The 27,961-nt window shown below is 44.6% G+C and overlaps 1 protein-coding gene across 10 annotated transcripts in view; it reads right to left on the minus strand.

Annotated features, from left to right (window-relative positions):
* MGAT5 (alpha-1,6-mannosylglycoprotein 6-beta-N-acetylglucosaminyltransferase) overlaps nucleotides 1-27,961 on the minus strand; it is a 398,270-nt gene that overhangs the window by 335,604 nt on the left and 34,705 nt on the right. For 5 of the 10 annotated variants that reach the window (XM_005202537.5, XM_024976411.2, XM_005202536.5 and 2 more), the window contains exon 2: nucleotides 2,868-2,917. The exons of 2 other annotated variants lie outside the window; for them this stretch is intronic. The gene's annotated coding sequence lies outside the window, so the exon portion shown is untranslated. Of the gene's footprint in view, nucleotides 1-2,867; nucleotides 27,258-27,961 lie in introns of all 10 variants that reach the window. 3 more of the 10 variants (XM_059875757.1, XM_059875748.1, XM_059875754.1) reach the window with 1 other exon arrangement.

Raw genomic sequence — 27,961 nt, forward strand, 5'->3', positions numbered from 1 at the left:
AGGCCACACACTGGACTCAGCTGCCTAGCATATGGCCAAAGTCAAGCACCGACATTTCCTATGACAACACTCATGTCCCAGGAACCACAGAAAGAAATCTGAGCACAAAGAGTGAAGGCTGTTTCATTTTAATTGCACCCCAGGCACGCCATCTAAGCACCCCCCTTTCTGTTACACCTCTTCCAGGATTACTCATCTTTGACGCCAACAGGAAAACATCATGAACTTGAAACCCCATCATCTGGATTTGTGGATGATTGTACTTCAGTGCCTGCACTAGCAGGATACAAATAAAATGAAACCAAACTTTTCTACCTAAGACCTGTTTCTCTCTGACATTCGTTGTTTCAGCTCATCCTGAAGCCACATGCCAGGATCTTCACTCCCCACCAGTGATGTGAAGGGAGTAAGGCCAGTCCTCCTGCTTAAGAAATTTACGGTTTACACAGAGCCACAATGAATACAGCGCCTTCCGCTGCCCTCCCGCATCTCCTCCGCTTTCTTTTGCAATGTGTTCATGTGATCTACTGGGGTGGCTATGGTTTTAATTTGTATTTTTTTATCATCAACACTGCATCTTTCAGACATCCCTGGTGGTCCAGCGGTTAGGAGTCCTCCTGTCGATGCAGGGGACACAGGTTCCATCCCAGCCCAGGAAGATTCCACATGCTGCAGAGCAACTGAGTCTATTCGTCACAACTGTTGAGCCCGCGCTCCACAAGAGAAGCCACTGTAATGAGAAGCCTGCGCCGCAACTAGAGAAGGCCTGCACACAGCAACAGTGACCCAGCACAGTCACAAATAAATACATTTAAAACAAAACACGACATCTTTCTCTTCCAGTCCTATCTCCAGAAACAAAATGGAGAAGATTTTCTTTGAGAAATTAAGGCATAAAAAAACAGGTGTGGGATCTACCAACCTATTTGAGAAACACCCTTTTTTTTTTCCCCTACACGCATTTCTTACCACAGACTCCACGGCAGAGCTCAAGAGTCATTTGTTTGCAGAAGCCAACCACCTCCCTGATCTAAACTAACAGTTTAGATCATACATAAACCCAAGCAGAAAGCTGGGACATCTTTTTCCCAGCTGAGTCAGAAGAGAGATGATGGGTTTACAAACTGGCCAGGGGACAAAGGTAACTGCTTCTTCCACCTTCAGGAAGACCCAACCATTGCCCAAGCCCTGGGCGTTGTCGAAGTGTGGAGAGTGTGCTTTCTATCCTGAACGCTATTTAAAGGATGATAAGAAACGCAAACTCATCTGTGATATGGCTTTCAAGTTATAAATGTCAATGACAGCCAGTCTGCTGCGTTGGGAACTCCTCCAACAGGTTGACAACGGCCCAATTCCACGGCTCTGGAGGAGGCCGACAGACAGCTGCTCTTTCAGCAGTTATTTCGAAAGGAGCCAAGAGGCCCTTCCAAAGGCAGCTAGGTGCTGGCACACTGAAGGGGGAAGGTGATGCCATTCCTGGTGGCAGACAGGCACAGCCCAGGAGTGCCACGAGATGCCGACATGTCTGCCTGCTCCATGGAGACTGTTAACCCAACAGAGTACAGGGGGCAAAAGATACCACAGGAGAGCCAGAAAGATGCGTATCCTTCCCAGAGCACAGGCCACAGGACCTGGGTACCAGGGACCACAGACCCAGTCCTGAGTCTTCACCATGTCAGCCTGCTATGCCCCCAGCTGCCACACTTGGCAACTCTTGAAGGGCAGTGAACGAACTTCCCTATCTGTCAACACTACACTAGTTTCAGACAGACCCTGGAAGACAGATGGTTTAACTAAACCAATCTCTGAAATGAAGCTCATTCCCTTTAAGTCATGTGTGTGATGTGGGGGTGGGGAGGGTGTGTAAGATGGATTAAATATGCTTGTTCCATCTCAGACAAAATCCCATATCTTTAGAGATGCAAAATCTTTTTGAGGTTCTGAAGGAGACACTTCTTATTTTCTCTGGTTTCTCCCAGCGGGACAAACTCTCAAGGTGACAGGGAGAAGCCTCTGATAAAAGTCACGCGGTCACATGATTTGAGTTCTAACTAAGGCTTTTATTCACAGACATTCATCTGCTTGTCAGCTGCTGGGGTAGTTTTTCTTCTGTGATGTTGTTAAGGACAAAATTTGTTCAAAGACCACACACATGAAAGAAACACCAATTATGAATGCTTAATGTTTCATTCTGCTGGCCCCATAACCTCAACACCCAAATCTATCAGCCTGTAAAATCCAAAAATTCTGCTCCCAAGTTGAAAGTCTGATTTACCAAGGTGACTCTCAAAGGTAGCTTAGATCATGGTTTTAAGCACTCAGGACTATTCGTACTAGAACAGGAGCGTACTTAGCAAATTGCTTCCTCCATAAAATACGTTTGTAACTGGGGCTAAGGAAAATATACTCTTTTACAACATTCTTTGATACGGACACAGTTCAGAGATCATGCAGTCATCATGAGTCACACTCTCCAGTTCATTGGCTTTGTTATGTTCACACCACGATCCTCTGTGTCTGAAGGGGTCTGCACTTCTATCTAAGAGTATCTGGCCAAGATTCAGTTCGATACAATTATGTTTGATAACGACTGAATACAGTAATAGATGGCCTTCTGCTCCAGTCACTTTACTAATTCGAAGCAGATAAAACATCCTTGCCCAATTAACCCAAATGATAAATTTCACCAGGTCTTAACCAGATAGCCAGAAACGTACATGCCCTTGGGACTGAGTCGCACTAGAAGAGTGATCCCCTGGCCTTTTGGGTCTTGATGGTTCCAAATGCTCTGACTCAAGTACTCAGTCCTCTCCCTAAGGGCAAATATCCCAGTCTGTGCTTAAATATCTGTTTATCATAGTACTTACATGGCCTGATGGCTCTGCCTCCAAAGTCCACGTTAGAACAGTAATCACTCCTGCAATCACAAAGACAAAGACATCTTTAAGTTTCTCCTCTTTATGGACTTGAGCCACTGCAAACAGACAGGCTGACAAAGCGCTTCTACGAACTATGCCTCACATTTTGGAACCCAACTGCCTTTTAAGATAAACACCTAAAAATAGCTAGATGAGAATTCCCTATCACTCCAACACCCAGAGGCATATCTCTAAAAAATTACATTATCTCACTTGTTAGGATCCAAATTCATCCATTATTAGTTCAGCAGGAATAAGGCTCCATTTGGCAAAGATGGAGCATCTCCACAAAACCACTCTCTTGTTCTAAGTCTCAGGAGGCATTAAACCAAAGCTTTTACCAGTCCTAATGCTTTCCGGACTGGACTACATTAATTCATACACACAGTCTCAAGTATATGCATACACACAATTTTAAAAATACATAGCTCAGTGACAAAAAAACCAAGGAGTTTGCAGTACATGATAAAGCCAATTGAATGACAAGCCTGTTCATTTAAATATAACATTACTTGCAGCTGCTTCACCTTGAAAAAGCAAACCAGAAGAGCAGTAAAAAGCCATTTTAGAAATATATCTACTATGTGCTTGTGATATCACTAATATTTTCCCTAAATAACACTCCTTTTCAGTAAAAGGGGGAAAACAGTCCTTTTACAGATAACATACAGTGTGTTTCTGATATTCATGGAATTTATCAGCAGATAATTATAAAACTGAGAGCTCAGTAGAGAGAGGGAAGGAGGGAGAGAAAATAAGGACCATACTGCACAGATCCACCTGCAAGCTGACTATCCAGAAGTTTTTTAAAACTAGCCAACAGGTCTACCTCTTCCATAAGCCCCTCATGGAAGAACATGTACCATCTTCTGCTGAAAAACATTTGATAAAGTTTTGCTTTTTATTTCCAAATATGGTCTGCAACATATAACTTCCCTTCACAGTACTAACATTTTTGTGTGTGTCAACAATCTCTGAACAATAGCAGAGGGCTGTGCACTGGGGCAACTTATAAGAGCAGATTCAATCTATCACCATTCCAAAACCATGATTTCCATGAAACAGTCTGGCCTCAAATGTTTGCTAAGGAAGGGTAGAAGGCTGGAAGGGTACCAAATTAATGCCAGTGATCACATGACCCTTTTAATACCAGCTATTATCTGAGATAGCTTTGAGGTGAAGGAATGGGTTGTGAAACTGGGTTATCATGATACAGGAAAAGCTACTATCTCCTGTAAGCAGCACCAAGATATATTTAGAGAAAACAATCCTAAGCACCTTCATCAACATTAAAAATACATTCTTTTGTAGTGGTATCAGCTAACAAAATGAACACCTCTGTGGCTCCGACCTGAATAATATCAACTTACTTTCAGTGCTCTTTTCTGTATGTTTTCATAAACATCTAATTTGTTGTATTACATGGTAGTCTGCCTTTGGATAGTGTGATCCAGTGCACAGGCTGTGGTGGCTAATGAATCATACAGTAGTGAGACTGGTATGATTCATAAGTCAAAATGCTCATCATGTGCCAAAAGGGAAAAAAAGTTCATTATCTTTTACCTCCCCCAATGCTTTCAAATCTGGATTTTTTTATTCTTTCATAATACTCATACTAATAAAGAACTCAATCTTGACTTCACCTTAAAAATCAGGCAAACTACTCCCTGAGTCATATGAAAATATACATTAGTAAAATTCATGGTCACCAAGAAGCCCAAAGGCCATTCATTTTTATCCTCAGCAAAACTTTAAAGTTCAGCTAATCTTAAATATCATTTCCTACAGAACCACGTATATAATATTAATGAAAGTTTAGAACTATTTTTAGCTGTGTTTATAGGTAAATGTCTTAGATAAATGTTCTCCATCCCCATTTTCCAAACAGCACCACTCCATAGCTTTCATCAAGATTTTACCCAAAAGTATCTTTTCTGTAAGTTCCCTCAATCTCATCTTGGGTGTATGCTTTGATTTCCCACCTTAATTAAACCTAACTGTGAAAACACTTGTAAATAGATTCTTCAGGCAAGAATACTGGAATAGATATCAGTTCCCTTCTTCAGGGAATCTTCCTGACCCAGGGATTGAACCCGGGTCTCCTACATTGCAGGTGGTTTCTCTACCGTCTGAGCCACCAGGGAAACCCGAAATAGAGATCATGGGAGTGCAACTCAATCTAAAAAGAATAAGACGGCAATCATTGGGGATGGACAGTGAAAGAGTAGTTAGGAAAAACTGGAGCATCATTTTCAGACATTTACCCCTCTCAATCTATAATTTGGATAAAATATATTATGGATGACCCACAAACAAAATAACCTGCTTGATGAGTTCTGCCCTCTAGACTGGCATTCTATTAGAAATCTGCATCTGAGTATCTTGCCTATCGCCCCTTCCCCAGTCAAAGCATCTTGAAAGGGGAGCCATGATAAATCCAGCTTGTTGAAGGACCACCTCTGCAGTATCTACTCTGCATATGATGACACAGGATGACAGAGGCCAATTCCAGGCATGTGGATCTCACACCTCCCTGTCCCTAATGCCTTTCAACACTGTCATCTGTCAGGTTGATCCCTTTTCAGTTTTACACTCACGAGTCCCTCTTCTTATTTCCTATGGACAGTACCTCTCCAAATGGAGAATCTCAGAATCTTGATGTAACCTCAGATACAACTCCAAGCAGACTTTCCCTCCCCACTTTTCCACAGTCTAAGCAAAGGTGACTCACTGAGAGCACCAAAGCTGTCCTGTATATAGATTCATGTGAGCAAACAGTTCAAGGGAGCCTACTGCTCTGCCGAAAATATTTTCATGCCTAGAACAAAGATTTTCAATGATGAGACCACTGAATGGTACACATTAGAAACAAATCATGACCATCACTATACGCCTTACTTTTTTAAATTTTTTCACTTCCTTAAAGAAGTTTTTAAAATTGAAATGTACAACTTCATGTTAGTTTCAGGTGTACAGCACAGCAATTCAGTTCATGCATATGTATATACACAATATACACTTCTTCAAATTTTCTTCCCTTACAGGTTATTACAAAATATTGAGTATAATTCCCTATTGTTTTAAGTCATTCAATCTCCCCTAAAGAACATCAGACAGTCACAGAGGAAAGAAGTCCCATAATGACAATCCTGGCATCATATGGCTTTCACCTTGGGTTGGGCAGACTGACTAAATGTACTGCAAGTGCAATGCCGCCTAGTAACAAAGATCTAGAGAAGACCTTGACAACAGAACTTGCATAATCTTGACCTTTGTTTGGTTTTGTCTAATCAAGGCTCCACAGAGAGCTCCCCAAAGTAAACTCCAATCTAAATCTGCCCCCCAAGGCTCCCACTGTGGACACAAACGCAAGGCTCAATCTCACAACCAAAGGCTCTATCTTCTTGGGTCTGAGGAAGAGGCAACCTCAATGTCTCTGTCAGAAATGATGGGGAGACTCACGGACTATCACAGACCAAAAGCGCAGCTGCCACATCAGAGGGGCAGCAAATCCTCTACAAATGTTAGTAATTATTACTATTGTGTTGTTACTGCTATCAGAGGATAATAAACTAATAGGATAATAAAAGGGCAGTTCTAGAACCAGTCAGAAGTCTGGAAGCACAGCCTGGTGGTGCCCAATGTGTTACATCTTCATTTTGCTAACAGCTATTTTGGCAGGTGGTGGCTCAGGAATAAAGAATCGATGCAGGAATGCAATGCAGGAAATACAGGTTCAATCTGTGGGTCAGGAAGATCCCCTGGAGAAGGAAATGGCAATCCACTCCATCATTCTTGCCTGGGAAATCCCATGGACAGAGGAGCCTGGCGGGCTATACTTCATGGGTTTGCAAAGAGTCAGACACAACTTAACGACCACATCACCGCCATTTTATCAGGCAGGTGTGACAATTACAATGATTCAGTGGCTTGGACCCTGGAATACCCTTACTTAACAAGACTGTTACCCTGTAGATGGTTCCCAGGTAAAGTGCTTGATTTACAAATTAGCAAAAAATATTCAAATCTTGCAACGTTTCAATTCATCACTAACTTGAATTAGAGAGAGAATACTTGTAGCCAAAAAAGTTTATCCAAGATTTTATCAAGACACGATGACAGCAGGTCAGGGGACCACTTATGTAGACTTGCAACTATTTTTAACATTGACAGTGTCACAAAAAGCAGATCCCCTTTACAAAACTTGTACATAATCCCAAACAAAACTTGCTATTTTCATAAAAATTATTTTAAGAGGCACAAGGGAAATTCATCTTAAAATTCTGTTTTTGGAACCATCCCCACATTACACCTGTTTCTCTCCCACAGCCCAACAGTTCTCAATGTATAGGCCCAAATCCAGAAACACCAACATCATCTGGGAAGTTGGGGATGCAAAATCTCTGACCCGGCCACCACACACCTACCGAATCAGAAATTCAACTGGGACGCAGCAATCTGTGTGTACAAGCCCCCCAGGAGATGGTGATGTACCCTCAAGTCCAAGAAGTGCTGACACTACGCTATTCACATGTGGCTAGGGACACCACTTCAGGCAGCTCTTTTCCCTAAAAGACGATCTGGCATTTCTCTGTGCCTTAAAAACCCGCTATAAGATGATGTCAACTGTTCCCTTCTATTTTTAATTCCTCATGATGAGGCTGAAGATGATTCATTCGGCACCTTATGTGATCACTTAAATAGTAAGGCTCCCTGTCTCCCACCCCTAATGGAAGGTGACTGCTGCCTGTTAGCGCTGATGTAATTACAAGAACGATTCAGCAACAAAAGCCTGTCCTTTATCAACCTCAGTGAAAGCTGTAATAGAGAGTTATAATTATAATGCTCCATTCTTTTCCATAATGTGTTCATAATAATGTATCCTTTGAAACTGATCATACCACATGTCATAACAAGGAAACACACAACCCGGGATCAAATTTAGTTTATTGTAAATAGAAATCAAAACTGTAAGTGTTTGGGCAAATCCTTTCAACTGACAGGAAACAAGGATGCATTAACCATCTGGCTTGATCTCACTTATCTACATGGAATATGAAAAAAAGAAAGTTGACTTAAGGCTTTCCATGGGCCCTAAAGTGACCTCAATACTGAATGGTCTTATCACCAGACATCACCCATCATCTGATTATCAAAGCGGGAAGCATTAAGGGGCATTTCTGAAATAATAAATAATCCTTTTCTATACCTTTAATTTGTTGAAGTGTGTATTAATTCGAAGTTAATATCCTACCTGCTGTGAGGCCTCCTGATGGATTGTGACTACCGATGTTATTATTAATTTCCCCTTCCTTTTTGATTAATTTCACACTTAGGCTGGAGAAGAAAGGCGAGATTAATGATGTCTGGAAGACAATGTTTGGTTCTTGTAAGATACTAAATTAACTTCAAGTGTTCAAGTAAACAGAAAACCCAGATAAGGATATGATAATGGAATCATATCCCAAAGATGTCTGAGGTACCACGCAAACACCCACCCATAACCCCAGGGAGGGTGTGAGCCGTGAACTCCAGTTAATACTCTTCTGGGATGTAAGGAGAATGAAAGCTGAAATTCTGAAGATCTCAATACACACTGATAAACTTGTGCCCCTACCAGTGACTGCAGCCATGCGTTTATTTATCATACTATAATTCTCGATTTTGCAAGGGTCCCTCTGTGTATTAGCCTCTTCACACCCTTTTTGTCATCTCTCCAATCTCTCTAGGACAATCTCAGGATGTGAAGAGTCAGATCTCCTTCAGAGGATATACAGAAAAGGAGTATAAACTCAGTTGTGTGATGCACTTTAATAGTCAGGGAACTGTGTGTGTATATGCTAATCCTATTTCCAATGTCTACATTCTTTGAGAACCTTCTATGTGCCAAGACACTAGAAGCTTGACACTAGCATAAGTCATCTAACATAACAAAAGCTCTTGGAGGTACTATTGATATTATACACATTTTACAGATCAAGAAACAAAGGCTTAGAAACCTAAATATCTCGCATAGGTAGCCACCATTTTCATATTGATCTGTCAGGCTCCCAAGCCTGAAGTCTTCCATATCATACTGCTTCCCTGGGAGTGCAAAGAAAGAAAACACTTATACCTGCATGGACTTTATTCCAGATGACGTAGAAGCTACAGGCATGCCATTATCCTCTAAGAAACTTTCCTGCCTACTCTAGCTCCACTGACCCAAGTCTTCTTTGAAGTCTAAGATTAAAAAAAATTTTTTTTTATAATACAGCATAGTTGATTAACAATGATGTGTTAGTCACAGGTGTACAGCAAAGTGATTCAGTTACACCCATACAAGTATCCATTCTTTTTCCATTTAGGTTAGTGATTTCCTATGCTATACAACAGGTCCTTGTTGGTTATCAGTTTTAAATATAGCCATGTGTACATGTCAATCCCAAACTCTTCATCTATCTCTCCTCCTCCCACCCTTTCCTAGTGGTAACCATTAAGTTCATTCTCTAAGTCTGTAAGTGCTCCTGTTTTGTCAATAGTTTTTTTAACTTACAAAGTTCATTTGTATATATATTGTTTGTTGTATATGTATTGTGTATATATACATTTTTAGATTTCTGAAATCTAACATTTAAATAAAATTCAACAATCCTACACTATCTCTTAAACTTTCTCATGTCCATTAGAGTACCCTTATTTTAAGACATCTCCCATCACAAACAAGCCTGCTCAACTAAGACCTATATTCAAGTGCTAAACACAGCCAGCAGTCATCTCTGGCCACTGTCTAGATCAGGGTTCATCAATATAGTTGTCAGTTACTACATATGGCTATTTAAATTTTAATGACAAGTAAATAACAGTTAAAATTCAGTTCCTTAGCCACACTAGGCACATTTCAAGTGTTCCATAGCTTCACATGGCTAGTGGCTGTCACACTGTACAGCAGAGACACAGAACATCTCCATCACGGCAGAAAGTTCTACTAAACAGCACAGGGGTAGACTTATTTCAGGACAGCACTTTTTCATCTAACATCCTTCCAACACTGTGTAGGAGGACACAGCCTCTTCACAGAACTAATTAAGGGCTTCAGACCTATGAGTTTTCAGATGTCATCTTTTAAGGAATACCACTGAGAAGTTAGGTCACTTAGAAAACTTATAAATAAGGCAAGCAGACCTACCTCATAGCATAGAGAGTGTCAGAAACGAGAGGCGCTAAGAGACAATCATTATAAGGCGCTCCATTCAGGAATAACCGCTGTCATGGAACCACAGGTCACGATTCACCAGAACAACCACACAGACACTTGCACAACCACCCACACACGTTTCTCTAGGCTCGTCCTCACCAAAGCCCTCTCCAGTATTTCTCCTGGACAAGACAAGAGCCCTACATTTGGTCTTTTGTTTCTAATCACCAAGCAAGAAAATCATTTTTCAATCAGACTGGTATTTCCCACCAATCACTCTCAACTGCTTCATTAAAAGTTGGAGAATTAGTAATGAGACAAGCTTTTGGTTTCAGAGACAGTAGGCTCGAAAAGAGAGCCTCAGTCTCCTCAGTGACCCCTGTCCTGGAAGTAGTTACTTAAAAGATTTCCAAGAATTAAAAAATTCGAGAAACTCTGGGTATAGCTAACCTTTGGGGGAGGATCCCAAAATACAGTGTTCGTTACTGTTGGATTAGAACAGCCTTGGGTGGGACTCACTGAGTGACAAAGAGGCAAAGTCACGGGTCTGACCTTTGACTATTACAATCTGCAAATGCCCTGCACGTGGCATTTCTTCTCTCCCTCCATTCTTCATTGCTTTCTCCTTCCTCCTCCCCCACTATCATCAGACCTCTAGGACTGAATGCCATGCCCAAGACAAGCCAACCTTCACGGCTGCTGACATTGGTCCAGAAAGTGGTAGATGGATGTCTGAATGCCACCTCCACTGCCAAGAAGGAGAGTTTTCTGAAGAAAATGCAAATCAAGTCATCCTCAGTTAGGAGGAGGTGATGATAAACTAACACGTCCCTTTCTTAGAGCCTATGAAAGTCATCTCTAAACTCCCAACTCAATCACAAGTAAGGCCGACTTCTGCCTCTCCTGTCGGCATTACTCACCTTTGCTTAAGGAGCACAGCCCACTGAATCACTAACTCTAAGGAGAGGCCCAGCATTAACCCTTTCCTCCCCAGTAGCTCACAACAGCATTCTCACCTGGGGGACCTTTCTCCAGCCTCATCCGTCCACCTCCCAATCCATTCCTGACCACCTGCCTGATGAACCTTGGGAAGAACCTCCTAGGCCAGGCCATTCCACGTCAATAAGATAGCCCAAGTGCCACCATCTCGAAGATCAAAACTTAGCCTCTAAGGTTCTCCTGAATTAGGATGGATGGCTCTGCTCAAGCCAACTTGTCTACTTTTTCTCCTTCTTGCCTTCAGGTCTTCCCCGCCCCCAATACAACCAACTTACCCTCCATAAACATCTGCTCTGGGGAACTCTCACAGGCCCTGAAATGCCCATCACCTCCCATGTGTGGTAAGACCTATAACCAGTCAGCTCCTCAAGAACAGGGCGTGTCCTACACTTTCCCAGTATTTTTGCATAGAATTTCAGACCCAGACTCTTACACACAAATTGATGCTCTGCAAGTATTTGATAATCACTGAAAATAGCTTCTGTCCATGCTTATAAATCCATCATTTCAACAGTGGATTTTCAGACCACTAAGACCCCTTCCATATCCAGTTTGCTCGCTGTGAGCCTAAGGAGGCTCTGGACTCTGTGTTGTGATTCCCACTCCACCATCTTCCAGGAAATGCACTTAACACCTCGGAGTCTCAGCATCCTGTTTTGTGAAACCAAGGCCCTAACAGTAGTAGTAGCTGTAATACCACCACCATCAACACCCCCCACCAGCTGTGGGCTAGAAACAATGGGAAAGCACTTAGCACAGGACTGAGCACACAGCAGGCATTCAGTAACTGTTACCTTTACCTCTTTCTCCTATTATTATTAAGTTTCCTTAAAGGGGCTTCCCTTGCGGCTCAGCTGGTAAAGAATCCGCCTGCAATGCGGCAAACCTGGGTTCAATCCCTGGGTTGGGGAGATCCCCTGGAGAAGGGAATGTCTACCCACTCCAGTATCCTGGCCTGAAGAATTCCATGGACTATATGGTCCACGGGGTCGCAAAGAGTCGGACACGACGGAGCGACTTTCATTCACTCACTTCTTTAAGGGGACACAGAACATAGTTGCTTTAACATGGTCCTGTAATAGCAACCTGTGTTCAGATCCCAACTCAGCTCAGATCCCAGCTGTAGGACCTTGGGGAAATTATTGCACTCAGCTTCAGAATCTTCAGCTGTAAAAGGGGTTAATAATCCACCTTAAAGGGCTAGTTTAAGAATAAGGAAATACACCTAAAGTTCCCAGTACTTAGTCAGCAATTCACTTCATGTCATTTACTAAACATGATTTTACTTCAGTCAAAACACAACTGAAAAGGGAAAAAAAAGAAAAAATCCATGTAACCTCACATCCCTGTCACCCCACCCCCTTTGAGTCACATTAACCCCATACACAAGACTCCGGGCAATCTGAAACTGAGCAGGACGCTGTGGGGGGCTCTCCTGGGTACAAGAGCCTTTCCCAGTGCCCTGTTTCTTCTTTGAGGGAAAAGCTGCGGCCTCCTGAGCTCCAAAAGGGCAAACAGCTACTACTGAGGGAGTGAGGGAATGCAGGAAATAAAGGAAAGGAAGTCAAACAACAGTCCAGGGCCTGATTCTGTGCCTCCTGGGGGACATGGGGAACAATCTGACAGGACTCTGAGCTCCTCTACAAGAACCAGCCTCCCACCCTCCCCGGTGGAAGGAAACGTTCAGGCTGAGCAAAAGCACACAGACCCCAGATTGGCTGGAACCAGAAGGCTGATGACTGAGACCCCTGGACCACCCCTCTGCTCCTCCCCACCAACCAATCAGAGGAGGATCATACACCCTACAGCCCTCACCCCAAATTCGGCCTGTGAAAACTCTGCCCCCAAAACTATCGAGGACTTCAGGTCTTTTGAGCACCCCCGTTATCAACCTTTACTCCACTCCAAACAACCATGAATCGGTCTGTTTGGCCTCACTGTGTGTTGGGGACATGAACTCGGGTTTACCAAAAATTTCAGCTGCCAAGCCCCACCTCCGGGGACATCAGCTAGAGTCTTCACATAGTGAATGCCAGAATATTCCATTCAGAGCTGCAAGGAGACCCATTTCCTAAAGGCAAATATCTGGGTTCTCACTTCCATCACTTTCCCATCTCCAAATATTCATATCTACTCAGATTTACACTGAAAACCAGCAAGGTCCTTCCTGAAAGGAAAATACACTAAGATAACACGCTACTTATCAAAAACAAACCTATAATTGAAGCCATTCTAACCAAACAAGAGCCCCATGTGCTAAGAGAGAAAAATCCACAGGTTTGCATATTCAAACAAGTGGTTGAAATGATACTACCCCAGAAAGGCAGCTCCCAGCCAGAATCACACTCCTATTGAAAAGAAACACTGCTCTTTCAGCTCAATTTGCAAGTTTCTGAAAACTCAGAGTGGGCAGTCAGAGCAAAGAGAAGCCTGGTGCACCCACTTTTGCCTTGTACGAAGCTCCGGAGTTCATGGCTTCCACCTCCTCCCAGCTCAAGGCCAGAGCCCAGAAGGCCCCAGTGCTGAATCCTTGGCTCAGGTTCCTCCAGGGCTGGGGGTGAGAGGAAGGGCAAGAAGCCAGCATTCCAGGGTGACAGTAGTGAGCAGGTAACCAGGTTCCCACCAGAAACATGTGTCTTCCCTGCAATGGTCTTACTCCCCAGAGATGAAAGATGACTTCCTTTACTTCCCCAAGCACCCACCCGGCCACCCCCTTGATGCCCGGGCTCCCTCAGGCTCACAGGCTCTTATCCCAGTCCCGTTCAGTCAGCTGGTACAAGGACAGTCATTCCCCCGATGCAGGCCAAGGAAGGCTTGCCGGCACCCAGAGCAAGGGAGCTGTGCTTCACAAAAGCCCAGGTCTCTAGAGCTGCGGACCCACCGACGGCCCCAGAACCCACTGAGCAGCTCTCTGCCGCACGCTTCCTCACCTCCTTTCACTACCACCTCCTCCTCCACGTGTTGTCAGGTTTTCCCCTCACCTGCATCTGCCTGGGGTTCGTAAGTGTTCCTCGTTAAACCTATTAAATTAGCTGGATGTTCCCAGCCTGAGGTTCACCGGAAGTAATCAGATACCATGGTAGAGCAGCAACAGGCATCACGCACTGCTCTCCAACCAGCCATGATCTCCATGACCAGTGACTTTTACAACCACCCTCCTGTTTGCAGATGAAGGAACAGAGGCTCAGAGACTGCAAATAACCAACCCCAAGTCACACAGCTGACAGGTGGCAGTGCCAGGACGTGAACCCAACTATCTAACCACAGAGCTCTCCCTTGTAACCTCTGGACCAGTCTCGTACCTTCCAGCCACTCTGCACCATCTGTCCTCTCACTGTCCTTTCACTGGAGGAACAGATGACCTCTTAATAAGCCCAACTCGCTATCATCAGGGGCTGCATGATGGGTGGAGAGGGCAGGGGGGACTGGCTGTGTCAACCCCCAGCTGCAGGCAACTCCTCATGAGCACCTCTCCTGAGCGACTCAGGCAAGCCAGACAGCGCTTTGCAGAAATGAACACTGGAGGCTTATGCTGCAGGCAGGGCTGCACTGCCCCTTCCCAGTCAAGCAAATGTCAGGCAAATGTGTCCAGTGACTTGTTGGGTGCAAATCAGCCTCATTCCTGGGAAACACCAGCGTGCAGAGCTCAGAAATCTGCATTTCACTCCCCACATGATTTTGATGCACCCAGGAACCCCTGGACTGCCCCCTCTTCCCCAGAGTGGTAGTTCTCAAGGCAGACTTGGGAAGGGAATGAGAGACACCCACCTCAGGAGCTATTAAAGAGATGTGCCATGACCCCCAACAAAAATAAAACCAAAGAAATAAACCAAGAAATCTGAAATCTTCCAGGGAATAAAGACTTAAGGTGGAAAGATGGGAGACAGTGAATGACTTCCTAGCTTTGTGGCCCAGGATAAAGCACTCGTTGCCTTTTCTACTGAGCAACCTCATCATGCTTGAAAGGATGTAACATTCCCAAAGATTCATTTAGCAGGCTCATTGTAAAAATAGTGAAGAGAAGGGGGGAGGGGGGCGAGAGAGAGAGAGAGAGAGGGAGAGAGAAAGGAAAGAAAGACGAAGGAAGGAGAGATGCCTTTTACTTGTCACAGTGACAGGAATAACAGAGACACACACACACACACGGATTTAGACCAGCACTCACCAAAAGCAAAACAATGCAAGCTGCTGCTGCTGCTGCTAAGTCGCTTCAGTCCTGTCTGACTCTGTGCGACCCCATAGACGGCAGCCCACCAGGCTCCTCTGTCCCTGGGATTCTCCAGGCAAGAACACTGGAGTGGGTTGCCATTTCCTTCTCCAATGCATGAAAGTGAAAAGGGAAAGTGAAGTCACTCAGTCATGTCCAACTCTTAGCGACCCCATGGACTGCAGCCTACCAGGCTCCTCCACCCATGGGATTTTCCAGGCAAGAGTACTGGAGTGGGGTGCCATTGCCTTCTCCGAATGCAAGCTACACATGTATTTAAATAAATGTTCTAGTAGCCACATTGAAAAGTAAAAAGAAACAGGTGAAATTCATTTCAATGCCATTTATTTAACCCAATATAGCTAAAATATTATTGTAAAACATATAATCAGCATCTCAACATCATTAATGAAATCTACATTCTTTGCTTCGTACTAAGTCTCTAAATGTCAGTGTGTATTTACAGCATATCTCAGTTCAGATTAGCGGCACTTCAAGGGCTCAAACAGCTACATGTGGCCAGTGGCTGCCACATTCAAGAGTCTGAATTTAGACAGAGATGGTCAGCTAAAGGGGCTTCCCAGGTGGCTCAGTGGTAAAGAATTTGCCTGCTAATGCAGGAGATGCAGGTTCTATCCCTGGGTCTGGAAGATCCCCTGGAGAAGGAAATGGCAACCTGCTCCAGTATTATTGCCTGTGGGATCCTGTGGACAGAGGAGCCTGGCAGGCTATAGTCCATGGGTCACAAAAGAGTTGGACACGACTGAGTGATTAAGCATGCACACACAGGCAGGTAAAGAGGAAAAAGAAGGGGTGAAAATAAAGCCTTGAACAAAGAACTAAGGGAGTATGGCACCCAGTAACATCCATGACCCACAGTCAGTGTTTGTAAGGGGTGAGATGTAATTACCTTCAGACTCAACAGTTAGTACGTTAGCACAGTTGCTAACCAAGGGAAAGCTGGTGTCACCTTTTGGGTGCCCAAAGCACCAAGCCCAAAACTGAAGAATCAAAGTCCGTTACCTCAGTAACATGGCACCCAGTTGCACATCACACACACCTGCTAGACTTCGAACCTCAATGTGAACTCTCCCTCACATAGAGCTCAGGTCTCCAAGGGAAGTAGCTGACAGCTGCCCTCTCAAGTCCTATGGGCACAAGCTCCACCCAAGGAAATCAAACAGCAGGGCCCTCCCATCTACAGGCTGTAAAGGGGAAGAAGAACACAGGCAGATGAAGAAAGGAGAAGATGACTTAGCACTTGCGGTGGGCAAAGTATCGGCCCATGATCATGTCCTTGTCCCAACTGTGAGAACTTGGCAATGTTGCTTTACATGGCAAAAGGGACTTTGCTGATATGATGCAGTTAAGGATCTTGAGATGGGAAGACTAGCCTGGATTATTCAGATGGGCCCAAGGTTGAGGGTTCAGGATGGGGAACACATGTATACTAATTAAATAATTTTCTATTAAAGAAAAAAAAAAAAAGTGTTCTTATAAAACAGCAGCAGGAGAGTCAGAATCAGAGAGGTGTGGAATCCCAGAAGCAGAAGTCACAGTAACGTGATCACTTGTTTTCAAGATGGAGGGAGTGTCAAGATCCTCTAGAAGCTGGGCAAGTCCAGGAAACAGAGTCTCCCCTTCCAGAAATAATGCAATCCTGTTGACACCTTGATTTTAGCCAGGTGAAACCTCTACTGGTCTCCAGGACTCTAACGAATCAGTATTAAGTCACCAAGTTTGTATCAACTTGTTGCAGCAGCAGTAGAAAACTAGCATACCATCTGTCGAGTGGTCAGCTAGACACACACATGGGTTATGCCCCTGCAGGGTGTCAGAAGTAGTAACTGCAGCTGTCCTTGTAGTGATGGTAATGGCCACCGTGTGTTGTTTGGGCACTAAGTTGTGTCCAACACTCTTCTGTGACTCCATGGATTGTAGCCTGCCAGGCTCCTCCGTCCATGGGATTTCCAAGGCAAGAATACTGCAGTGGGTTGCCACTTCCTTCTCCAGGGGATCTTCCTAACCCAGGGATTGAACCTGAGTTTCCTGCATTGGCAGGCGGACTCTTTACCACTGAGCCGCCTGGGAAGCCCCCTATCATGTACTGAGGGCTAACTAAATCACAAGCACCCTAATTACTTCACCAACATTTAAAAAAAAAAAACTTTTCATTTTGGAATAATTTTCAACTCACTGAAAAGTTTCAAAGATTGTACAGAGTCCCTGTATCTATCTGTTCACCCAGCTTCCTGAATATGCCAACCTCTTAGACAATCGTGAAACATTTGTCAAAACCAAAAAATTAACATCAGCACAACACCATTAACGAAACTACAGACTTGCCTTGGATTCCACCAATTGTCACAAATATTTTATCTCCCGAGAACCCTGTGAGGTGAGTACCATTCTAATCGCCATGTGATAAACGAGGATGCTAAGGCTTAATAAGATCCAGTCACTGACTCATGGTCATAACAGTGAACACTAGCAAGGCCTTTCAACTTGATGCCACTGTTTGGCTTTTCAACTTGATCCCTATACCATAAGCTCTCCTGGATACCATCATTCCCGTTTGGAGAAGCAAGTTACCCAGAGGCTTGCTACTAGAAGCAGCAGCAAACCTGGGGGTGTCTGACTCCAAAGACAGTCCAGCAACCCCATCTCCCTCCTGGACACCGAGGGATGAGAAGCTGCCAGGGCCCATGAGAGCCTCCTGAAATCATGAAAATATGGTGGCTGTGATGGGAAAGGAGGGGATCAGGCCTCCAGACAAACCTACCTGTCTAGGGCCACTAGTTAACTATGATTCTCAGGCAGCAAATAGAAACCCAAGGGGCCCCCTAGAGAGTCCCTTACAAAGAGCTTTCTTAGAGGATTGGGCAGCAGAAGGAGCTGCCACCAATGACTCTCCTGAATCCAACTTCCATCAGACCTCCAGGATCCTTGCCCTGGGGCCTTTATATGATTATAATGAGCTCCTTGAAAACATTCCTCCCCCAAAGCAATTATATTTCAATTTAAAAAAAAATTCATTTCCTGGGGGATCCTGTACCTCCCACCTTTTAGCCCTGAGATTCTACCACTTCAGTCCAAAAAAGCAGAAAGAAGAACTTTTCCCACTGTGAAGTCATTAACAAACTCACACACGACACACAAGTGAAACAGGAACCAGTGCAAACTCAGCTGAACTGCCCACAACAAGCCACCTTGTTCATTCTTCCTGTCTTTCCTTCTTTGGCAGCATTCCATGATTTACAGGTCTCAGAACACTGTGGCAGGGACTATTTTGCTATCTACACATCTCTCTTAGTGATTCTCAAACCAGCACCCTCACCTGGGAGCTTGTTAGAAATGCAAGTTCTCAGGTCACATTTCAGGCCTAGGGAATCAAACACTGGGGGACTGGACCCAACAATCAGCATGTTAACAAGCCCTGCTGGTGTTTCTGATGCCGGATAGCTTGAGAACCACTAAACTCTATAACCCCTGCGACCCTCCATGGCCGACTTATATAACTTAGGCGTGTTTGCAAAATTCTCTGTCTGCAGGCAAACACGATGTCATACACCAACTGCAGGCCCAGAGCAGGAGGTCACAGCCTGGCTGGGGCAGCAGTATTCATTCATCACATATTAGGAAGCAGTGTAAGCCAGGGCAGGCCAGGCCTGTGTCACATGCTAAGGACCATCCTTGGCTTCAAGAGAAGAGAGCCTCCCTGGTGGCTTTGATGGTAAAGAGTCTGCCTGCAATATGGGAGGCCAGGTACAATCCCTGGGTTGAAAAGATCTCCTAGAGAAGGAAACGGCAACCCACTCCAGTATTCTTGCCAGGAAAATCCCATGGATGGAAGAGCCTAAAGGGTTACAGTCCATGGAGTCACAAAGAGTTGGACACGACCGAGAGACTAACACACACACACACAAGGGAGGAGAGCTTGAAGGCATCAGTCAAGCAAACCTATAGATGAACAGAAACTATAAACTGGCAAACACTGTGAAAGAAAGAAATGGGAGTGCCATAACACAGAATGACAGGGTTCTCTTCTCACCTCAGTGGTCAAGGGAGGCCTCCCTGAGGAAAAGACACTTACACTAAGACATAGAGGAGGAGCAGGAGTCGGCCAGGCAAAGAGGGAAGGAGGCAAACATTCACAATATAGAGAAAAGCTTGTGCAAAGGCCCTGCAGCAGGAGAAAGAATGGTGCTTTGGAGAGGCTGAGAGAAGCCAGGGTGGGCAGAAAACAGAGAAGGAAGCAGGAGGAGTCCTTGGGAAATAAGAGAAGCTGTCCAGCCTTATATCCTGCTGCACCTCAGAGGCTTGGTGAGGTGTGTGCGTTGGAGTCTAGACTTGAAAGATCCATGAATTTTAGGTGGAACATTGACAATAAACAATTTATTCAGTTGTGGTCTAAGTGTTCCATGTAAAAAGATAACCCTTACAACAACTCATGAGTAGGTTCTGTTAGCATCATCATCTCCATTTTGCAGATGAGGACAGAATGTAAGTTGCCCCACGTCACCCAGCTAGTGAAGGATTAGAATCCAGTAGGACCAACTTCAGGCTTCCCTGGTGGCTCAGTGGTAAAGAATCCTCCTGCAATGCAGAAAACACTGGAGACACGGGTTTGATCCCTGAATGGGGAAGATCCCTCAAGGAGGACATGGCAACCCACTCCAGTATTCTTTTCTGAAGAACCCCATGGACAGTGGAGACTGGTGGGCTACAGTTCAGAGTTTCACAGAGTTGGACATGACTGAAGTGATTGAGCACACACAGGACCAACTTCAGAATCCAAGCTCTGGATCATCTTGAGACAAGGCCTCTCAGTGGTAGAAGACAGATGGCAGTGATATGGTTTGCATTTCAAAAGCTTGTGGAAGATGCTGTATAGATAGGGAAGAAAAGACAGATGCAGGGGCCACTGCATCTTCCCAGGAAAAAATAGCATGTCTGGGCCTGGGTAGTGGGAGAAAAGATGTTCATCAAGAGAAATATCTGGGTGCAGAGAAAAAGTGGTCTCTCCCAGGGGTTGCTTGCCTAGTTCTCAAGCTTCTGAACAAAAGTCAATGCATCCTAACCCATAAGAGCTGAGAGGGCTCCCTGTCCTGGGAGATAAACCCAAAACACAAGGTTGTCACTGTGACAGAAATAGAACTTGGCTTCTTCAACTGGAGCCACTGTCACTCTTTAAATTTTTTTATGGGTGGCACAGCAGTAAGAATCTGCCTGCTGATGCTAGAGACACAGGAGACTTGGGTTCGATCCCTGGGTCAAGAAGATCCCCCAGAGAAGGAAATGGCAAATTCTCCAGTTTTCTTGCCTGGGAAATCTCATGGACAGAGGAGTCTGGCGGGGCGACAGTCCATGGGGTCTCAAAGAGTCGGCCACGACTTAGTGACTAAACAAATAGTTGATTTACTATGTTGTGTTAGTTTCTGGTGTACAGCAAGGTGATTCATTTATGCATATTTTTTCAGATTCTTTTCCATTGTAGTTTATTATAAGATATTGAATATAGTTCCCTGTGCTAAACAGGACTTGCTGTTTCTATTTTAGTGTGTATATGTTAATCCCAAACCCCTAATTTAGCCCTTCACCCACCTTTGATAACTGTATATCTGTGAGTCTGTTTCTGTGTTCTAAATAAGTTCACTTGTATCTCAAACTTTAGCATTCTGAAGAAAAAGTCTGTTGCTTGTTCAGCATGGATGTCATTTGCCATCAGGAAAGGTCACCAACAGCAACAGGACCACATCAACAAGGAACAGGTTCAAACCTGGAGATAGAGGCTTTCTGCAAGCATCTGAGTGAACAGAGTTTCCCTTAACTTCCTTGACTGCCTCGTAGTTCATCAGGGAAAGTACGACAGCCCATCCCTCAGGGTGGCTGACATTTCCAGAAAAGTCCTGTCTATGGCTTGATGAAATGGTATGGGTCTTGGGGAAGACAGTATTCATCCATTTCCTTGGGTTCCATTTACAGTCCGAGGGGTGTGGTCGGAGTGACCTGACTTTAAAAGGGTAAGCAGGGGTGTGAGGCTTCATTGAATCATCTGACAGAGCCTGAGACCCAAAACCACAGACTGAGAGCTGTGTTGGCAGTGGGGAACCCCACCAGCCACCAGAGCTGCTAGGCTTCCTGTCTTCTGCGGGTCTGGAAGCCGCGGGGCTGCCATTTCCCCATGATGAGCCTGGCTTCAGCCCTCTAACTCACAGATGGGCCAGCTGTGGAGCGTGGCGGACCTCAACAGGAGAGGCGGGGCCTCGATAGGAGAGAGTGGGGACCATTTCTTTATATAAATCAGTCACAGCCTCACTTACTATAGTTGTGAAAAGGCCCCTTGGATTTCAGAGTTCTGAAGAGCTTTGTCTTTGAAGGCTACAGAAGTGGGCAAGCTGTCCTTCTGAAGCCTCTCTGGCAACCATTCCCCACCCACCATTCTTCTGTCCCATACTCTTCTTAGCACTGCCTGCCTTATTGAGCTGCAATGTCTCTGTCTTATACATTGAAACTGTGAAACCTGGAAAGTGAAAAATGCTACATCTTGCTCTTGTTGACAAAAGCATGAAACTAACTGCCTCTTGTTTTGTAGGGCTCTTGTATCTTTTCCCCTAGATGACAGTGAATCTTAAAAAGAGCTACAGGGACTCCCCTGGTGGTCCAGTGGTTAAGACTCCATGCTTCCAATGCCCCCCATGTCCCCTGGTAGGGGGCTCAATCCCTGGTAGGGGACTTGGCCAAAAAAAAAAAAGAGAGAGAGAAAGTGGACTTCCCGGTGGTTCAGTGGTTAAGAATCCACCCGCCAGTGCAGACATTGTTTCAATCTCTGGTCTGGGAAGATTCCGCATGTCTCAGAGCAACTAAGTCCAGGAGCCACAACTCCTGAGGTCCAAGGGCCTAGAGCCCATGCTCCGCAACAAGAGATTACCCCCAGTCCTGTGCCTCAACTAGAGAAAGCCCACACACAGCAATGGAGACCCAGTGCAGTCAAAATTAATTCATTGAAAATAAATAAAATATCATCTGTCAACAACAACAACAAAAAAGTGAGAGAGAGAGAAAGCTACAGCCCTGCCCTTGCTCCAGTTGAAGGGGCCAACAGACTTCTAATGATGTAGGAAACATAAAGAGACAGGATGGGAAAGAGCACCCCATCTCTCTGGGCCTGAGCCTCCACAGCATGAGGCCCTGAGGAGCCTCCCTTCCCAAGGAAACATAAGCATCGGTTAAAGCACCACGCAGGGAGCTCTAGGGGAAGTACAGCCATGATCTCGGAGTTGATGGTCCTCCAGTGGCCTGTAAGATGCCGAATGAGTGGCTTAATCACCCAGCAGGGCCTAGTACCAGATACACAAAATTCCTCCGAGACAGCGGGCCTGTAAATGGAAAGCATTATTATTTGTAACAGGATTAATAACAACACAGGCTTGAAACCAATAGACACCATTGGATTATTTTTCCAACCTCTTCAGACAGACCACTGAATTCAAGGGATGGTTTTATTTCTTTGTTTTCAAGCAAGACAGAACTTCCTCCCATAAGACAGCAGGACTGCTGGACTGCCTCCAGGGAATTTACTTCTGATGCATCTGTCCTGCCAATGACAGGCTGCCTGAAGTGCAGGGGTCAAAAAAGCAAAATGAAAAAATACAGTCTGGAAGAAGGTCCAGAAAATTTTTACAATTCTGATTAAAAAAAAAAAAAAAAAAGACCAAAGATCTCCAGATCAAGCATCAGTACCTCAAAAATGGCTTAAGGGGAAGCACGGGTGGGGTTTGGGAAATAGGAGGCAGATAGTTAAAAGGTACAAACTTCCAGCTATCAGCTAAGTAAGTACTAGGAATGTAGCATACAGCATGAGAAATACAATTAACACTGCTGTTATACTTGTTACGTTATATTCAGAAGTTGTTAAGACAGTAAATCCTAAGAGTTCACCTCACAAGGAAAAAATGTTTCCATTTGTTTAATGTATCTATATGAGATGATGGATGTTCACGAAACTGATTGTGCTCATCACTTCATGGTGAATGTAAATCATTATGCTGTACAACTGAAACTTATACAGTGCTGTATAAGTATATATCTGTATGTGAAACAAAGTTGTTCAGTTGTGTTCGACTCTTTGCAACTCCAAGGACTATATGGTGGTGGCGGCTTAGTCACTAAGCCGTGTCCAACTCTTGTGATTCCATGGACAGAGAAGCCTGGCAGGCTACAGTCACTCCAGGCCAGAATACTGGAGTAGGTAACCTTTCCCTTCTCTAGGGGATCTTTCCAACCCAGAGATTGAACCCAGGTCTCCCACATTGTGGGCAGATTCTTTACCAGCTGAGCCACAAGGGAAGCCCATGTATCTGTATGTATCTCAATAAGACTAGAAGAAAATAAAAACTTAAGAACTGTGGAAGTGTTTCCTAAACTGTGCTTCTTGAACCACCTGGGGTGTTGGCTATAAAGGTGGACCCCGTGTCTTGGGACAGGGTTGCAGGGGCTGAGATCTCCCTTTTTAATAAGCTCCTTCAGTTCTTTCTTATACAACTGAAATAGGTAAACTACTGCCCTATGGATGGCTGAAGTCTGAGACTGATCCCAACTTTTATTAATTTTTTTTCAAGATTTTTTTTATATGGATCATCTTTCAAGTCTTTACTGAATTTGTTACAACATTGCTTCTTCTGTTTTATGTTTTGATTTTGGGGCTGTGAGGCATGTGGGATCTTAGTTCCCTGACCAGGGTTCAAACCTGCAACCCCTGCATTGGAAGGCAAAATATTAAACACTGGACCACTAGGGAAGTCCCCCAACTTTTCTTTTAAAACCATGATAGTCTCAATCATGTCTATGTGTAACTTGGGAGATAAAACAGAGTTCACCATGCTCACCAGCCCAAGTCTCTGGCCCCTAAATCTTTTCAACAAACACTTATTATTTAAAAAAATAAAAAAGACATTAATTTTTACATTTTCTTCCTTTGTTTTCCTTTGGTCAAGTTTCTATGGACTAGCCGTGATCTACAAAAGTCAGCATCTGGAGACAGAAAGATGAGGTGTCCCCATGATGGTGAGCTAGTCCACCTTGCTCCATGAGAAGTTCCTGCAAGTCTCCCTTATGTTTTATCAGCCTGACAATTATGCAAAACACAGATATTCTTTCCAAATCTAGGTCTCGGAAGGCATAGAGGGAAGGTGAGTCAAAGCACATAGAACCTGGAGGGATGGGGGTTAAATTTGGCAAAAGCCCAAGTCACAACAGCCTCAGGCCCAGACATCTGGCACTTTCTCCCACTGAGTCACAGAGCCTCACAGAGATACAGTGATGGGGCTGAAGTGGAAGTCATTCATCATGTAACTTTGAACAGATATCCTATTACCAGATCACACCACCCAGAGTGTGCGCTCTCTCCATCATTTTGTAACTCCTCTAATTATCTCGTGGAAAGCATGATTAGGTCATATTATGTTTTCTTGTGTTAAAAACATGTAGTTCTTACATACAACATTTAAGATTCTCTAGGGTGATGTTAATCCTAATACGCATTTTCCCACTTTTCAAATACACTGGGAGGCTCTAAAGATGGAAGCAGCTGGATCTTCTCTTGAGTTCTGAGAGGCTGACCTGCAGAATGGCTGGTGAGGCTGACTGGGCACCAGTCCTAGCTGCCAGAGATGAAATCTACTACTGGAGATCTCCAGGCATGGGTGTAGGAGAAAGATATGAGGGTGTTTCCAAATTGACATCTTCTCAACTAGGCAGTCATGAACTAGGGAGCAACAAACATTGATAGCTTCTCTACACAGACAGCAAGAGAGCCAGAGCTCAGAAAAATATGACAGATCTTGATTTGAGGGTTTGCTTTTTAATAGGTGAAGGTCTCCCTCCTTTTCTGTCTCCCTGAATAACCTTGCTGGTGTTTAAGACAGGGTTGAACAAGCTGCCATCTAAATCCTAAGATGCCAGGGGAAGGGAACCCATGTACTGGGCTCCATTTAGGTGCTCAGCCCACTGGCGAGCACTTCATTCACTTACTGATGTCTAACAGCCACTGTGTGTGCCGCTTTTCTGGTTATTTTCTGTGGCCACCTCCAAACAGTCCCAGCCCTAGCCTGTGCCCTGACCAGCTGGCACCTGTGGATTACATCACCAGGGCTCCACTGCCTGCTGGCTTCCCAATGGTTGTGCCCAGCAGTAGACTGGAGAATAGAAGAGACAGGGCAAGGTATCTCTTCCCAGCTCCATCGCTTCTTGGATGCCACCATCTTGGAGGTAGATTCTACTTGAATGCTCCTCTCCAGTTCCAGATTCCACTGGGCTCCAATAAGTCTACTTTCTCCCATCCCCCTCACGACTAGCAGACACACTGGCTTCCCACTGTTGTCCATCCTTGCGTGCCTCACAGTACCTGGCTAACGCCTCTGTAACTCCTCCTTTCATTAGTCTTCATTCACACCATCTGCGGTGAATTCTGTTTCTGGTCACATGATCTAATACTGGCTCTCACCCTAAACATAACTGCTTCTGCAAGTGAGATGAAATACAAAGTCAATAAGCTGGGGTAGGGGGGGGCAGTTGTCCATTTCTAAGAATATGTTAATCTGGTCTAAGTACTTTCCTGAGAAGGGATAAGGCTAACTCATCATCAGTGTGGCCTTGGACTCAACTCCTAAACCAGCCAGATGATAGCAATCCCAAAATGTGGGTTCAGGGCCTCTAGACTGTCTGCAGTGGTTGCACAGGGATTTTTTTTTTTAAACTTACCTCTTGTTTTCTGTGTACTAATTGAAAAAAGAACTCTGAGAGGACCAAGGACTACATCAAGCTCCTTTGGGGAATACAATTTGCAAAGAGAGTCCTGATAATAGCTGGCTACACTTCAGGCAGATTCTTTACCATTTGAGTTACCTGGGAAGCCTCCCTTGATAATAGCTACCTGTCACCAACATTGCACAGATTTCACAGCAGCCCTGAGAGGAAGCCTTCATAGTCCCCATCTGAGCAAACAGATTCAGAGAAGTTTGCAAGGATAAGTGGCTTGCCCCAAGGCCCACACCCCAGATAGGCCTGACCCCAATGCTGTTCTTTCCTGTCCATCCCACTAGTTCTTAAAAGAGGGAAATACAAGACAGCAAAAGAGACACTGATGTATAGAACAGTCTCATGGACTCTATGGGAGAGGGAGAGGGTGGGAAGATTTGGGAGAATGGCATTGAAACATGTAAAATATCATGTATGAAACGAGATGCCAGTCCAGGTTTGATGCACGATACTGGATGCTTGGGGTTGGTGCACTGGGACGACCCAGAGGGATGGTATGGGGAGGGAGGAGAGAGGAGGGTTCAGGATGGGGAACACATGTATACCTGTGGCGGATTCATTTTGATATTTGGCAAAACTAATACAATTATGTAAAGTTTAAAAATAAAATAAAATTTAAAAAAAGAGGGAAATAAGAATCCAGTCTTCCACCTACTCCTGAATTGTGCCTAGAGGGATCAGGCTCCCTAGTTGAAGGCAAATCAAAAACAGCAAAGAAAAGGAATTTAATCTCAAGGACCAATTTAGCTCAGAAATTAGTTTTGAAAGCTCTCTATGTGAAATAACTTGTATAGTATATCTGCATGGGATAACATGTACAGTATAATCCCACTGGGGTGTATGTGTGGATATGTGTGTCTGCAAGGATTAATTATGCAAAAAAATTGTCAGCAACATTTATATCTAGGAAGGTGAGTGAGTTGTGCTCTTTGTACAGTTTGAATTTTCTACCGAAAGCATGAAAATGAAGTTATTAATTAAAGAATCAGAAAGGAGACAGAGGGAGAAGGCAATGGCACTCCACTCCAGTACTCTTGCCTGGAAAATCATATGGGCAGAGGAGCCTGGTAGGTTACAGTCCATGGGGTCATGAAGAGTTGGACACGACTGAGTGACTTCACTTTCACGTTTCACTTTTCTGCAATGGAGAAGGAAATGGCAACCCACTCCAGTATTCTTGGCTGGAGAATCCCAGGGACAGAGGAGCCTGGTGGGCTGCCGTCTCTGGGGTCACACAGAGTCGGACACGCACGACTGCTGTGACTTAGCAGCAGCAGCAGCAACACACTGGGATCACAGGCCTCATGTCCATAAGTTCTAATTTAATTAGTCTGGTAGTCTGGCATCCACCTGGCAATGCAGGAAGACTCAAGAGATGTGGGTTAGTTGGATACGACTGAGTGCGCGCGCACGCACACACACACACACACACACCCCCCCCACACCCCCACCCCCCCCACACCCCCCCCACTCCCCGCCACCCCCGCCAGGCACCAGCAATACTTGAAGCTCCCAGGTAATTCGTATAGGCAGCCAGGGTTGAGAGTCACTCTGTTAGTCCCAGTTCCTTGGTATAAAATTTAAATCACAAAGAGGAGGAGCTTAACCTTTTGTATGCCTCAGACCCCAGGGCAATGAGGTGATGCTTCTAGAAGTCTCCTCCATATGATGTTTTTAAATACATGAAACACAAAACATTTCAAAACAAAGGATACTTAGATTTCATCGTCACTATGTGTTAAAACTGTGATACAGTAATATATCAGTGTTTCTTTATTAATACACCAAGTAATAAGATGGAAAAATAGCTCTGGGATCTAGCATTATTTTGAAGTAGTGATG

Source organism: Bos taurus, chromosome 2 (assembly GCF_002263795.3).
Source record: "Bos taurus isolate L1 Dominette 01449 registration number 42190680 breed Hereford chromosome 2, ARS-UCD2.0, whole genome shotgun sequence".
In the NCBI taxonomy this organism is placed as follows: Eukaryota; Metazoa; Chordata; class Mammalia; order Artiodactyla; family Bovidae; genus Bos; species Bos taurus.